General features: G+C 35.4%; 1 pseudogene; it reads left to right on the top strand.

Annotated features, from left to right (window-relative positions):
- The first annotated feature begins 249 nt into the window (after positions 1–249).
- The window catches only part of LOC110197661 (ubiquitin carboxyl-terminal hydrolase MINDY-1 pseudogene), an 84,498-nt pseudogene continuing 70,782 nt past the window's right edge, over positions 250–13,965 (top strand).

Here is a 13,965-nt window from a genome sequence, read left to right as displayed (position 1 = left end):
CTGAATCTATGGATAGGGAAAGAATTTATAACCAAATAAGGGCTGGAAAGGATCCTAGAGAATAAAATAGTAAATTTTTATTACATAAAATTGAAATGCTTTTGCGTGAATAAAATAATGCAATGAAGACAGAAAGAGTTTACCAGAGAAAAAATCTTTTGCATCAATTTTCTCTGATAAAGGTCTTATTTCCAAGTATATCTAATTGATGCAAATTTATAAGAATAAGAGCCATCCCCCAATTAATAAATGGTCAAATGGTATAAACAGCTCTCTGCCCTAAACTTGCCCCAGAATGTAGATGATCCTATAATAGTACCACTGAAACTGGCCACGGGTCTGGATGTCAAAGTGAAATTCATAGGAATCTCTGATTTTGAACAGACACTTAAGTGCAATGTCTTTGACCTGCTTGAAATTCCACTCTACTGTGATAAGCAATTAACAAACTCATTGACAATGAGTTGATTGAGATCATCATATATAGGCATTTAAATGATACCAACCTATTGACAGAAGGCCTAAATATAGAGCAGTTCCTGAAGGTGACTTCAGCACAGTCAACATACCGTGAGCTACATGAGTTCATAGATGTTGCCAAGTAGGGAGCACTCTGTGTCTTCTTAAGAAACAAACACTTCAGTTCTATGAGCAAGCATAGAATGCTTAATCACTCATAAAGGCCTTCTGTAAGAACAGCAAGTAGTTTGGGGAACATGTGCACAATGTGAATGGACATGGTTATTTCTGTGACTCTGACATTCACTTAAGCCACTCTCTAGGCAAGGAGGGACAGCAAGTGAACCTATCTCCTACTGATATAGTTACAAGTGGATCAGGACTACATGATGATGATAATAATAACATTTATATATGTAGTACTTTAAGTTTTGCAAAACACTTTATAAATATCACCTCATTTGATCCTCACAACAGCCCTGAGAGATAAGTGCTATTATTATTTCCATTTTTAAATTATTATTAAATTTTATTTTTAATTTATGGAATAAATCAAACATTTCCACAACAATAAAAAAGATGATTGCATATGAAATTACAAATCTATTATGCATAACTTGCTATTCCTTTCAAATACAACAAAATTATCATTTTAATTTTCATTTCTGTTTTACATATGAGAAAACTGAGATTAAGTGACTTGCATAGGGTCAGGCAGCTCATAAGTACCTAAGGTTATATGGGGTATTCAGGGAGGACCAGCACTTCTGGTTCAAGGGCTTGCTAAACCCTTTTCAAGGCTTTTCAACCACGTTTGATGTCCACCTGTCACCCATCTCTCATCTATGACTCCAAGAAATTGTAGCATGCATGGCAGCCACACCCCAGTAAAACCATGTTGGCAGTTGGGTTGAACCAGGATGAGGGTAACTGATAGGCCTTAAATCTGTCAGTGAGCTAGGGGGTATCTACCCCAACCACGTGAAGACTTCCTCCAGCAGAATGGCCAGATGAGAAAAAAATTTGTTCCAATGGCCATGAAGGCAGCTGAAGCAGGTTTTATGGAGTATTTGGACAGACTTTAAAAACACAAAGGTCATCCACTGCATCCCAGGCCATCATCAGTTATCCTGACATTCATCTTGCCTCTGGACTTGGACGACTCTGGAAGAGAGGGTGAAGCTGATGACTTTGTGCAATTCTGCCTCACTTAAATCCAATTCACTTGCAAGTCAAGACATCACCTGTGGTGTCATTGGTTTTCTTGGAAAACAAAGAATGAATAACAATATCTAAAGCTCTCAGACCTTCCTGACTCCAAGTACAATACCCCATCCACTATACTACTTAGCTATCTCTGTCTTTTTCCTGGAGTGATGACAGCCCCTGCGCCTCTTGGGTCTCAATGATCTGGAGATGGGCTGACAGCTGCAGCGGGAGGAATACTGGTAATAGGCAGATCTATGTCACCCATTGCCTCCTCACCACTGAAGAGAGGAGCCTCATCTTGATGCCCAACTGGCAGGTGTAGAAAGCAACACAGATACACAAATGCATAGACTCAGTCTCCTGGGTAAAATTTCTATCTCAGTCTAGAGTGTTCCCCTTTCACTCTTCCTCTAATAGGTTAGACTTCTGGTAGCCCAAAGGTGTGCTTCTCATTTTGATTTCAGAGTTTTGTTTGGGTTTCTATCAACATTCATAATTCCTCTTTAAAAGACTGAAAATAAAATTTTCTTTCCTAAATGAATATATATATACATATATATATATATGTATATATACATACATACAAATTTATGTATACATACCCATATATACATATGTAGGAACATATACATGTTCTAAAAATTTTAGTGGAGTTTTAAACTATTGAACAGGTGAACAGGTGGCTCTCAAAGGAAAAAATCCAAATGATCAACAGCAGTATTAAAAAATACTCCAAAATTACTAATAATTAGATAGATACAAATTAAACAATTCTGATATTCTACCTCACAGCCTTGAGATTGGCAAGATGATAAAAAAGGAAAATGACAATTTTTGGAGGGGATAAGAGAGAATAAACACAATAATGCATAGTTGATGGAGCTATGAATTGATTGAGCTATGCTAGAAATATATAGCAGCTCTGTTTTGCAGTGGTGAAGAAATGGAAACTCAAAAGATGCCCATCAATTGGGAAATGGCTAAACAAAGTATGAGTGTAATGGAATATCATTGTGATGTAAGAAATGAAAAAGATCGTTTCAGAGAATCCTGGGAAGACTTGTTTGAACTAATGAAGAATTACGTGAGCAGAACCTGGATAACAATGTGTACAATAACAGCAACACTGTAAAGGAACACACCTTTGAAAGACTTAATAACACTGATCAATGCAATGATGAACCATAATTCTAAAAAACAGATATTGAAGCATGTTATCCATGTTCCAGGAAACAAGTGATGGATACAAGATGAAGAATGTGACCATATTTTTGGACAGGGCCAACAGATGAATACGTTTTGCTTGGCCCTGCATATTTGTTACAAATATTTTATTTTTTATTTTTTTTCCAATTAGGAAAAGATGTTGGGGAGGAAAAAGGAGAGGACTAGCAGAAAAATTGGGAAAGAAATGAGGGTCATTGAGTATTTTTTTAAATGTGCAGAAGAAAAGAGAAGGAAAGCCAGAAAGAAGCGCAGATAGCTTTGAAAGCTACTTGTTGAATTTATTATATACATAAAATAAAAAGCTATACATACTGAAGATTCATGGTTTCATGTATAATTACTATTATATGTTATAGGTGAAATGCTCATTTTATTTTGTGTTTAAGTTCAGAATTTTAAGTGATTTCCAGTATATATTTCTACTGAAAGAGGATTTTTTTTAAATTAATGCTTCAGTTTAAGGGGGGAAAGTTACGGGAGTAGAATAAAGATAGAAAGAATCTATCAATTACTTTCTGAAAAAAAAAATACCAAAAGGAAAGCTTTCCTTTTCCCCATAGAAGCCAGTATGAATAAATGATTTGGTGGAATTCAATTGTTTGACAAATTGAGTAAATGTTTTGTAGACTTAGTTGTATTTATATTAGCACCTAAAGAGAATTAAGTCGAGGGCGGGAAGAACGCAAGAACCAAAATAACCTACTACACAGGAGTTTCTTAGTGGAGAGAAAAACAGTAGGAAAAGAATTAACGATTAACATTACAATTGAAATATACAAGATTTGGAATCAGAAAAGTTTGAGTCTGAGAAACTATTAGTACTGTGACAAAAGGAAATATTATTGGCAGGACATGAGAAATACAGTAACTTACAAGAGAAATCATTTGATTTGTAAGACATTTGCAAGCTATTAGATGAATTCAGTAACCTAAATGGGGATGGGGGGGGAACACTCATAAAAAAAAATGTTTCTACCTTTTAGAAACTGAGATTCCTCTCTAGCGAGTTGGGGGGTCAGAGAGGGTGGCAACGTCAAATTTCAAATGGTTACAAAGTTTAATTACACAGATATTATTCTCCTAGTATAAAGTTGGAAAAGGAAGATGGAATCATGGAATTTAGAATTGAACAATTTAAATTGAGCTCTGCATTGCATTTGATAGTTTAGTTGGGATAAATTATTATTTATTGCTTGGTGATCTAGGCTACGGAAAGTAACTGATAAACAATAGCGAATAATGCAGCTATGAAATCCTCTGTGCTAGGGTTCTGAAAGCAGATAACATGGAATGACAAAGTTTGGAGACATGGCCGTGGAACTTTTTGTTTTGTTTTATTTTGGTTTGTTTTTCCCTATCCATAATAATATAGTTATACCCAACTGGAATAATTTTATTAGGTTGATGGAAAAAGGTATGTTTTAAGTTTTAGTGGTTCATAAAATTATTTTATTGTCAATGCTGTGTTTAGAGTTTTAGGTAAAATTGTGGAAAGTACTATAAAGTGGCACAATTAATACTTAAGAATGATACTTAGAGTGCAATAAGACTATAACTTGAAGGGGTCGGATCCTCTTTGAACTATGTGCTCACATAATTGAAACATTCGGAACATAGTGCTTCCTCTGGCTAATGACTGACCATATTTTTTAAATGGGTATACTCTGATATATCAATAGTTAATTTTATCTTGGCAAACACCAGAGGATCATCCAAAACAAATAAATAAAGATGCAATTAAGTTTTGAAAGGCATTAACTATGATCTCAAATTAGTGGCTTCAATCTTGTAAGAGTAGACAGAACAAATGTGATAGTTTATTGCTTATAAATTAGTTAAAAGACAACTCAGGTAGCTGAGACATTTTCATGAATTTTCACATAAAAATAAATTTAAATTGTGAATTTTAAACCTACCTATAATTGAAATCTGAAATGAATGAACATTTGGAGGTCCTCTGAACATGACAATAAAAGAATTTAATTCGGACCTAAAAATTCAGATTAACTATGGGAAAACAATTATACATGTTTTATGAAATTTCTGTATCTAGACAATTTATCCATGCAAAAGACATGTACATGCACATGTGTGCACACACGTGTGCGTGCGCAAAACTGAGTCCTCTCCCTCAGTTGCTACCATATTGAACAGTGGTACTTAACAGTGGTACTTCTAAATGGAATTTGTTAGGAAGTTCGATGTTGTGAATAGGAAATGCTCTTTTAAGAACACAAAGAATAGAGAAACAAACAACCTGGGCACTGGGATAGGGACTCACTGTTCAACAAAAACTGCTGGGAAAACTACAAAGCAGTCTGGAGGAAATTTGATTCAGACCAATTTATGCCACAACATCAAAATAAACTTCAGAATGAATACAGGACAAATATAAAATACCACATCATAAACAAATTAAAGAAGCAAGAAAGAAATTAGTTTTCAAATGTATAGATAGGGGAAGATTTTGTGACCAAACAAGGGATAGAGAGGATCAAAAAAAGATAAAATGTACCATTTTGATTACATAATTTTTAAAAAGGTTTTATGCAAACAAAACAAATGCAGCTAAGATTGGAAGGGAAATAGTTAACTCTGGGGACAATCTTTGCAGCAATTTCTCTGACAACAACTTTCCTTTCCAAAATATACATCACTGATTCAAAATTATAAGAATAGGAGCCATTCTGTAATTGACAAATGGTCAAAGGATATGAACAGGCAGTTCTCAGGGGAAGAAATCCAAGCCATCAATACCCAGACAAAAATGTTCCAAACACTGACAATATGGAGAAATGCAAATTAAAGCAACCCCAAGGTTCTACCTCGTAAGCTTAGAATAATTTTCAAAAAAGGACAACAAAGAAATACTAGGGGAAAATACAATTATTGCTTCCACGTTATGACTTTCCCCATCATGATTTCAATATATCACAGGTCATGATAAGAAATTAAATGGGAATTTGGAAGAAGTTTTGCAGAAGCCACAGAAGACACACAAAGACCAGCAGAAGACACAGAAAAAGTTTAGAAACTCAGAAATGCATAAAATGTATATATAACATTATATAACATCAACATATTTTATCTTTTAATGCCACAATTCAGACTTCTTCTCTGGTATAAAGGGAAAGCCAAAAGAATTTAAGGGGATTTTCCAGATAGTGTGAAGCATTGTGCCCCTAACCCCCACAATGTGGAAGGGATAATTGTAGACACATTAATGCAATGTGGGTAGAGTTGTAAATTGGAGCTTTGCCCCAAAAGTTACTAAAATGTATGTACCCTTTGATTTAGCAATACTATTACTAAGCTTATACCCCCAAAAGAGAGAAAAGAAATGTGAAAAAGCACCCATTTGTACAAAAATGTTTATGGTAGCACACTTTGTGATGGCAAAGAATTAGAGATAAAACAGGTGCTCGTCAACTGGGGTACGGCTTAACAAATTATGGTATATGTAATAGAATAATATTGTGCCATAAGAAATCATGAAAAGGACAACTTCAGAGAAACCTAGGAAGATTGATATGAACTGTTGTAGTATAATTTTAGCAAGAGAACAATTTATATAGTAAAAAAAAATTACAGAAAAGAACAACTTTTAGAGAGTTAAGAACTCTGATCAATTCAATACCAACCATAATCCTGAGGACTACAGGGTACATTTATAAACAAGTCACGGTATCTTTTGATATTAATATTAACCGTAAAAGATAATTACATCTGGCTTTAATTATAAGCACTAGAACTTAATGGATCAAGTGTAATCTCTTGGATCACAAACTTGACATGTCTTTTAATCCTGATAAAAGGATTACGTTGCCAAATCATCAACCTTTACATAAGATCAAATAGATTTGAAGGAGTCTTCTCATTATATGCCTCAGAAAGGTCAGTCTATGACTTTCAGACCAAGACCTGGCAGAAGTTACCAGAATGTCTGGCACAAAGAATCAGAGAACCTTGTCAACCTATCTAACCCTGTGATTGAATCCAAGTAAACGGCTATCAACATAAGACTGAAGTAGAATCCTATTGTAAGGGCCTATACTAGATTCTCCTCATCATCCACTACACGATGAAGCCCCAAGGCCTTGATATTTACATGTCACACTGCAATCTTGTCACATTTCTGGGATATATCAGCCTTACTATGCCCTCCTGCTTGTGTCTATTGAATCCTCAAATTCAAAGCACCAAAAGACAAGTTCAGCAGTGGAAAGAACTTTGGGACCTTGGATTGGTAACATCTTTGACACTCAACAAAGCTACAGGGTCTATTAGACATGGGCTCTTGCCTAGGGAACATGGGGGTAGGGTGTATTAGGGAGAAACTCATGTAGGTCCATAATCCTAAACATCACACAGATCAGAAAGATTATTTAGCAGTCATCAATGGAGTTTTATACCTTAATAGGAAAGCATTTTTTTAACTTTTACCTATCACTTTATCTATTTATCATACCTCAACTCCCCTTCTAACTTGACAGCTGGTACTAGCTGTATACAAACAGAATAGGTTATATGACGATACCAAAAATGGAGAAGATCTTCCAGTGGGTAATTAACTAGGCCTTAGTAAGTGTGGACAGTGGGTCTTGGGGCATCTCTATGTCCCCTACCTGTGCCATTGTCCTAGTTCGTGGTGTTAGACTTGTTATTGCTATCTCTCCAATATCCTGCTCCAGGTAACTATCTCTTTATTCCCTCCACAGCAAAAGGAAGTTCAACTCATGATATTTGTTCTTGGTAAGAATCACTTGTCTACAGCTAGGGATATTAGCTGTCCCATGCTTCTGTACTATAAAGAAGGCCTTAATATCTAGAATTGTTTCTCTTGTTTTCTCACACAGGATGGAGAATGTAGAAGTAGGACTTTAGGCCTGTCTAATTAATTGTGCCTCTAGAGATACTGACATCACTGAGAAGGTCTGTGGGTAGACTAGCTATTGCTAACATGAATAAACTATGGAAAAATGTGTTCTCATAGGAAAGAATGTCGGCCCTAGGCAGGAAGATGGAAATCACTTCGCCAACAAGTTGTATGGTATTTTCTTTTTAGTCCTCATCATGTTTTTCACTTTTCAGTTTATAAAGGATCCAATTCATCACTAGCTTCTATAGATTTGAAATATCTGCCTAGTAATGTAGGAATCATAGCAAAATGACACTATAAGAAAGAAATATGGATGTTCCATATAGTTCATTTTGATGAGATTTACATCTAGTTCAAATTTTAACAAGATCTAAGTGCCCTAATGGTATTGGAGATTTTCTCCAAATCAGTCTTTGTCAAAAAAGATCTCTGATAGGATAAGCGTTATTGGAATAAGTCTATTTTAGTAAGTGACATTGAACGCAGTTAGCTAATGCACTTCTCAATATGCAATTTTGGAACAAGAATGGACCTTAAAGAAAATCTGATCCAATCACCTGATTTTGAAGTTCACCTTGAACACAGAGAGTTGAAAGGTCTTGTTCAAAGACATATAGCTAGTTAATGCCTGAGCCAGGATGAAACAAATAGTGTGGATTAATGAAAATAATGGCATGCTTAGAATCAGTGTAGCCAGGTTACAGTTCTAAACGGTATAGTGGAAAGAGCTTCAGATATAGGATTGGAAGACTTGAGCTCAAATCTCAGCTCTGCTAATAAGAATACAGATTTAGAACTAGAAGGGGCCTAAGACCTCATCTAGTCCAGTGGTTCTCAAACTTTCTGGTTGTAGAACTTTTTATATTCTTAACAATTATTTTAAAATCAATCTTTGTACCCAAAGAACCTTTGTTTATGTGGATTATATCTACTAATATTTGCTGTATTAATTTTAATAGTTTAGTATTATTATGAAAATAGTTTTGACCTTATAGATTCCTTGGCCAGAGTCTCCAGAATCTCAAACCCCTCTTTGAGAACTGGTGTTCTAACACAACCTTTTATTTTGCAAATTAAGAAAACAAACCCAGGAAAGATTAAGTGACTTTCATTTACAATAAAAATAGTAAAGCCAGGATTGGAATTTATGTCCTCTAAATATAAAACCAGTATTCCTTCTACTACATCATGCTTTGTAATCCCAGGCAGGCTACTTAATCTCTCTGGGTCTCAGTTTCCTCATCTGTGTCTAGGGAGACATTGAGGATTTGCTCTGACCAAAGCAAGAGGAAAAGACAGGGAGTTTTGTTAGTGATAGATACAAATATTAAAAGGGGGAGAGGAGGTAGCAAAGATGGAGAACAATGGCTTTGTTTTGTTCACTTTGCTTTTATTCTTGCTGTTATATATGTGTACCAATAAAAAGAGATTTGGCAAAGGAAGCGGGCTTTGCAACCCAACTTCCACACAACTTCTGTGGGGTGTTTTAGGGGAGTCAGATACCCAACAAAATTTCATAAGGCACAGGATCCCAATTTGGGGCTAAACAGAAGTTAGGAGGAATTTTTAAAATAAATTCTATGGTTGTCTGAAAGGTACAATGGAGGCCAGGGCAGAGCACCCTGTTGGAGAGAGAGGAGGCAAATGTGTGCAAGTGAGTCAAACTACCACCAATACTTTAACCATCATTTCTAAGACTCTGATGGAAACAACCCAGAACATTGAACCCCAACCCTTGAGAATAGCTGACCTATCAGTCATGTTTCAAGACTGGCCCTCACAGACTTCACTGAGGAAGGAGAGGGGAGGAGGAAGCAATCCCCATAGAGAAAGGACTCATCTTACTGCCACTAACACTAATCACTGACAAACTGATGCCAATGGGCAGGCAGTCATAAATGGCCTTGTATTCCATTGGTCCCCAGACAAACAAGGACATGTGTTCCTTTAGCACAATGGCTATGAAATTTAATATAATGAACATTTATTAAGTAAGTAAAAAAGACATTGTGCTGAGTGCTAGAGGTACTAAGACCAAAAAAAAATATGGAACAGTCCTGCTCAATCTTTGTACCATTTCAGCAAGGCAAACATGCTGATAAGCAGTACAAAACCAAATACAAACAAATCCTTGTCAGAATGAGAATGAGGATACCATTTCTCCTTTCCCCAAGGAGAACAGAGTGATGATAATATAGGCCACTAGCCTGTAGATCACAAGTGGAATTAGGATTAATGAGAGCTATATGGAGAATGTCTTAAACAATTCCTTGGAAGAAAAGTGTTTACAAAAAAGATTTTATCTTCCTTAAAGTTTGAGGGGATATGTTTCAAAATTATTGGCTTGAGCAATTTACTATAATTTTCTAAATCTTTTGAGACAGCCTCCCACTTGACAGCTACTTCAATCTGCTGGTCTGATTTCATTGACCACTTCAGAATTTTATACCTGTAGTAATGCCTCTTGCTGTCTCTTCAAGTAACTCATGATGGTATTGAAATATAAATGTCATTGGTAATTTTGGAGCAACATCTGTTTTTCAAAACTAAAATCCAAAAAGAAGGAAATGATATTGGCTTTAGAATAAGTTTAAAAAAAATGGTCACCATGTTCTATGGAAACAGAGTCTGTAACTGCAGCCTCTGCTTTTTTTTTTATTTTACCTTTTCACAGTCACTAACAAGAGAATGGATAATAGGATGGTAGATTCAGAGCTAAAAGGAAGCCTAGAGACCATCTAGTCCAATCCATTCATTTTATAGATTTAAAAAAACTGGGGCCCAGAGAAGTTAAATAATTGCCCCAAATCAAGCAGTTAGTAACTGGTATAGTGGAAATACAAATCTAACTTCAAGTCCAAAACCCTTTCCAATGTATCACACTGAGCATCAACAAACAGTAAGCATGGTGGAATCTTATATTCTCTACATATTTCATTCAACTGTGTGATTGTATATTCACTTCGACAACCAATACTCTCTGCTAGAACCTAGATCATCTTACTTCAAGGGCCAAATTTTTCTTTTCCTTTTTTTTTCTTTCCTTTTTAACATTATAACGTACTACCCAGTTTTTAAGATAGAATTGTGGAACTTTAGCCATGTCTGATAAGAATCCTTTAATATTTTAGGGTACTGGGGTATGGTAGTGTGTTCAAGTAGGTAAATAGATAGGTTTGAAAAGAGTATATTTATATGAAGGGAATGAAAAGGGAAGGGTCAGTTCTATGCCTGCACCACACAGCAGGAGCTAATGCCAAATATCAAGCTAAGTGAACAATTAATTTCCTGAATCACTGACCTGTATCCTTATCCCAGCAAGTGATGGCTTTGTCATTGGGTTGGTGACTTTCACTTTATGGAACTATCATAGGATCAATAGTTATTTGAGCTGTGTGGGCAGTCTGAACTGTCTCAGGTACTGATTCCCCAAGTCACTCACATTGCTTTAAGTTGCCCTGGGATATTTAGATCAGTTTTCCAACTGGCGTTTTTCTGGGACTTGGGATTTTTAGTCATTGGAAAGATCTTGTCGGGAACTGAAAACAAGAATTCAAGATGCATACTTCAAATAACTCACAAACCTAGACAGCAAAATTTTGCTGGGAGTGGGAGCTTTACATTTCTTATGAGCAGATAAGTTTTTTTTTTAAAGAATAGAAAAAAACAAAATTAGATCGTGGATAAATTCAGTGCTCCCACCTCCTCCTTGCTTTCTCCAAGAATTCTCTCCCTAATGTTAATAACATTAGCAATAATAGTAATAAAGCACATACTAAATGTTTACTATGTGCAAAGCACTGTGTTAAGTACTAGAGAGATACAAAGAATATATCCTGCTCTCCAGGAGCTCACTGTAAGTCAGATGGAAAGTCCTTAGGATACAACAGAAAAGCAGATGGTAATGCTTCTTCTTTAATGTCATTTCCACTGATAAAATGTCAGTTTCTAATGCTGAAACATTTGACAGTGCCAGGCATTTCGGTGGCAAGAACTTTCTTTTCTGGATCTTCTGTAACTATGACTGTAAGACATACAAGAACAGATGACAGGCTGTATGTGTAGACCATTGAGGCTTCCAAAGCTTCTTTCCCACAATAACCCATTGAGGTCATGGTAAATTTTTATTATCTCCCATAATATAGGGGATAGAAGAGGCAGCCAGGTGGCACAACAGATAGAGTGTTTGACCTGGAGTCAGAAAGACCTAAGTTCAAATCAGATTTCAGATACTTATTAGCTAGTAGACTTTGGGCAAGTACTAAATGTTTTCCGCACATTTCTGGCAATACTTAGTGCCTAGTATTCTTGAATAGATATTCAAATATTTTTATATTGTGGGAAAAACTTTATTACATTATTTGAAAAACCTGATTAATTATTATACTGTTTGAACATAGCTCTGTATAGCTGAATATAGCTTAACCCAAAGCTTACTCATAGGACTTGCTGACCCCAGACACCTTCCAGAGAAGCTAGGGATTACTACACAAAAAATGGTTGGGACCCTACTCAAAGTTCACATTTTGGATTTGCCCAATAGCTTATGTTTTGGTTTTGCCCAAACTTTTTTGAATGAATATACTTATGTGATGATACACATCTCAAGCAACCTACCAAAACCAACCTTTTTGAAAACTGACTACTTCCTTTTCTGAATTTACCAGTTGAATTGTTTACCTCAAATAAATTTAGAATTATTGCCAAAAAAAAAAGATGAGGAAACTGAGACAAATGCAGATTAAAATGCCAAGGTCACCACCCACTCAATTTGTACTCTTGTTTGAATGCTATATAACATGAAACTTTTGGGGATTTAGAAAGAGCCAGCTACATCTTTTTCCAGCTCTCCCCTCTGTCAAATTGTCTTATTAAAATTCTTCCTAAAAAACTTTTTTAGGTTTCAAGTTTTTCTAGACCACCAATATATAGTTACTAATACCTCTACTTACTCAGTAAGCACCATTTGAATATTTTCTAGGCTTCCACCATAAGACAATGGGAGTCAAGGGTTAGTGATAAGGGCAAAAATTCAAATTGTCCACTGATAGTGACTAAGTGTCTCGCACATGTTAATTGTTTAATACAAGCTTGTTGAACAAAACTTTACAATACAGCATAAGAAGTAGATTTATCTAAAAATCAAAGCACCTTTGACATTTGATATTCTGCATTGATCCACTGAATAATTACAATAATAGCTAACATTTATATAGTGCCTATTATATGCCAGCCACTGTGCTAAATATTATCTCATTTGATCCTCACAACAACCCAGTAGAGTAAGCAGTATTATTTTACAGATGAGAAAACTAAGGCAAACAGATATTGTGACCTGCCCAGAGTCACATAGCTAAGTAAAAATCTGAGGTTGGATTTAAACTGAAATCTTCCTGACTCTTAAGTCCAGTGTTGTAGTTACTATATCACCAGCTCTCTCAAATATAAAAGACTACATAATCAGTTAACTTTATGATAAAATTATGTGTGTAATAACACCTTGTATCTTAAATCCACATCCACAAGTTGAATCACCGAGGAAATTTTGGGACATAAATATAACACTTACATATGCTCTCTCTCTTCTTCCTCAGAATTAGGTCTGTAATTGTCTAGTTAAAAAGTTTTACTAGATTCAGTTAAGCTTACAGCTCTGAAATTCTTTCGATAAAGGTTAAAAATGATAAAGCTAGTAACAAATTATTTTCACTCTCATTTTAACATGTATTGTAAAGAAGAGGTGATAAATATGTGTCACTTTTTGAAAATTCTAGAAAATTCTAGTGAAATATTAATTTTATTTTGAAGAGGGTATTTGACTCTTTGTCATATCACAAAGATGGACCAGTATTATAAAATTATTTTGTTGAGAAAAAATATTATTTGACAATTGACAAAAATTTTAGAACAGGCTGGCCTTAAAGATCACATACTGTCCAAGAGTAATGTTTTATAAATGAAGACCCTGAGGGCCACAGAGGTTAAGTGACTTGCCTAAGGTCATAAAAGTAGTCATTGGCAGAGCCAGGATATGAACCCAGGTATTCTGACTCTAAATCCAGGTGTTAATACCACATTCCTTCCCAGAAAGATTGTCACAGAAAAAGTGGAAGACCACAGGGGACAGAGAATTAATTTCTGGGTTGAAGATGTGCAAGTATACAGCAATGCCCAGGCTTCTGTTTCCAACA

This window comes from Phascolarctos cinereus, unplaced genomic scaffold (genome assembly GCF_003287225.1).
Source record: "Phascolarctos cinereus isolate Bilbo 61053 unplaced genomic scaffold, phaCin_HiC Scaffold_4;HRSCAF=312, whole genome shotgun sequence".
NCBI classification, from domain to species: domain Eukaryota; kingdom Metazoa; phylum Chordata; class Mammalia; order Diprotodontia; family Phascolarctidae; genus Phascolarctos; species Phascolarctos cinereus.
Note: the sequence above shows the minus strand (reverse complement) of the source record. Positions and strands in the feature narration are given on the sequence as shown.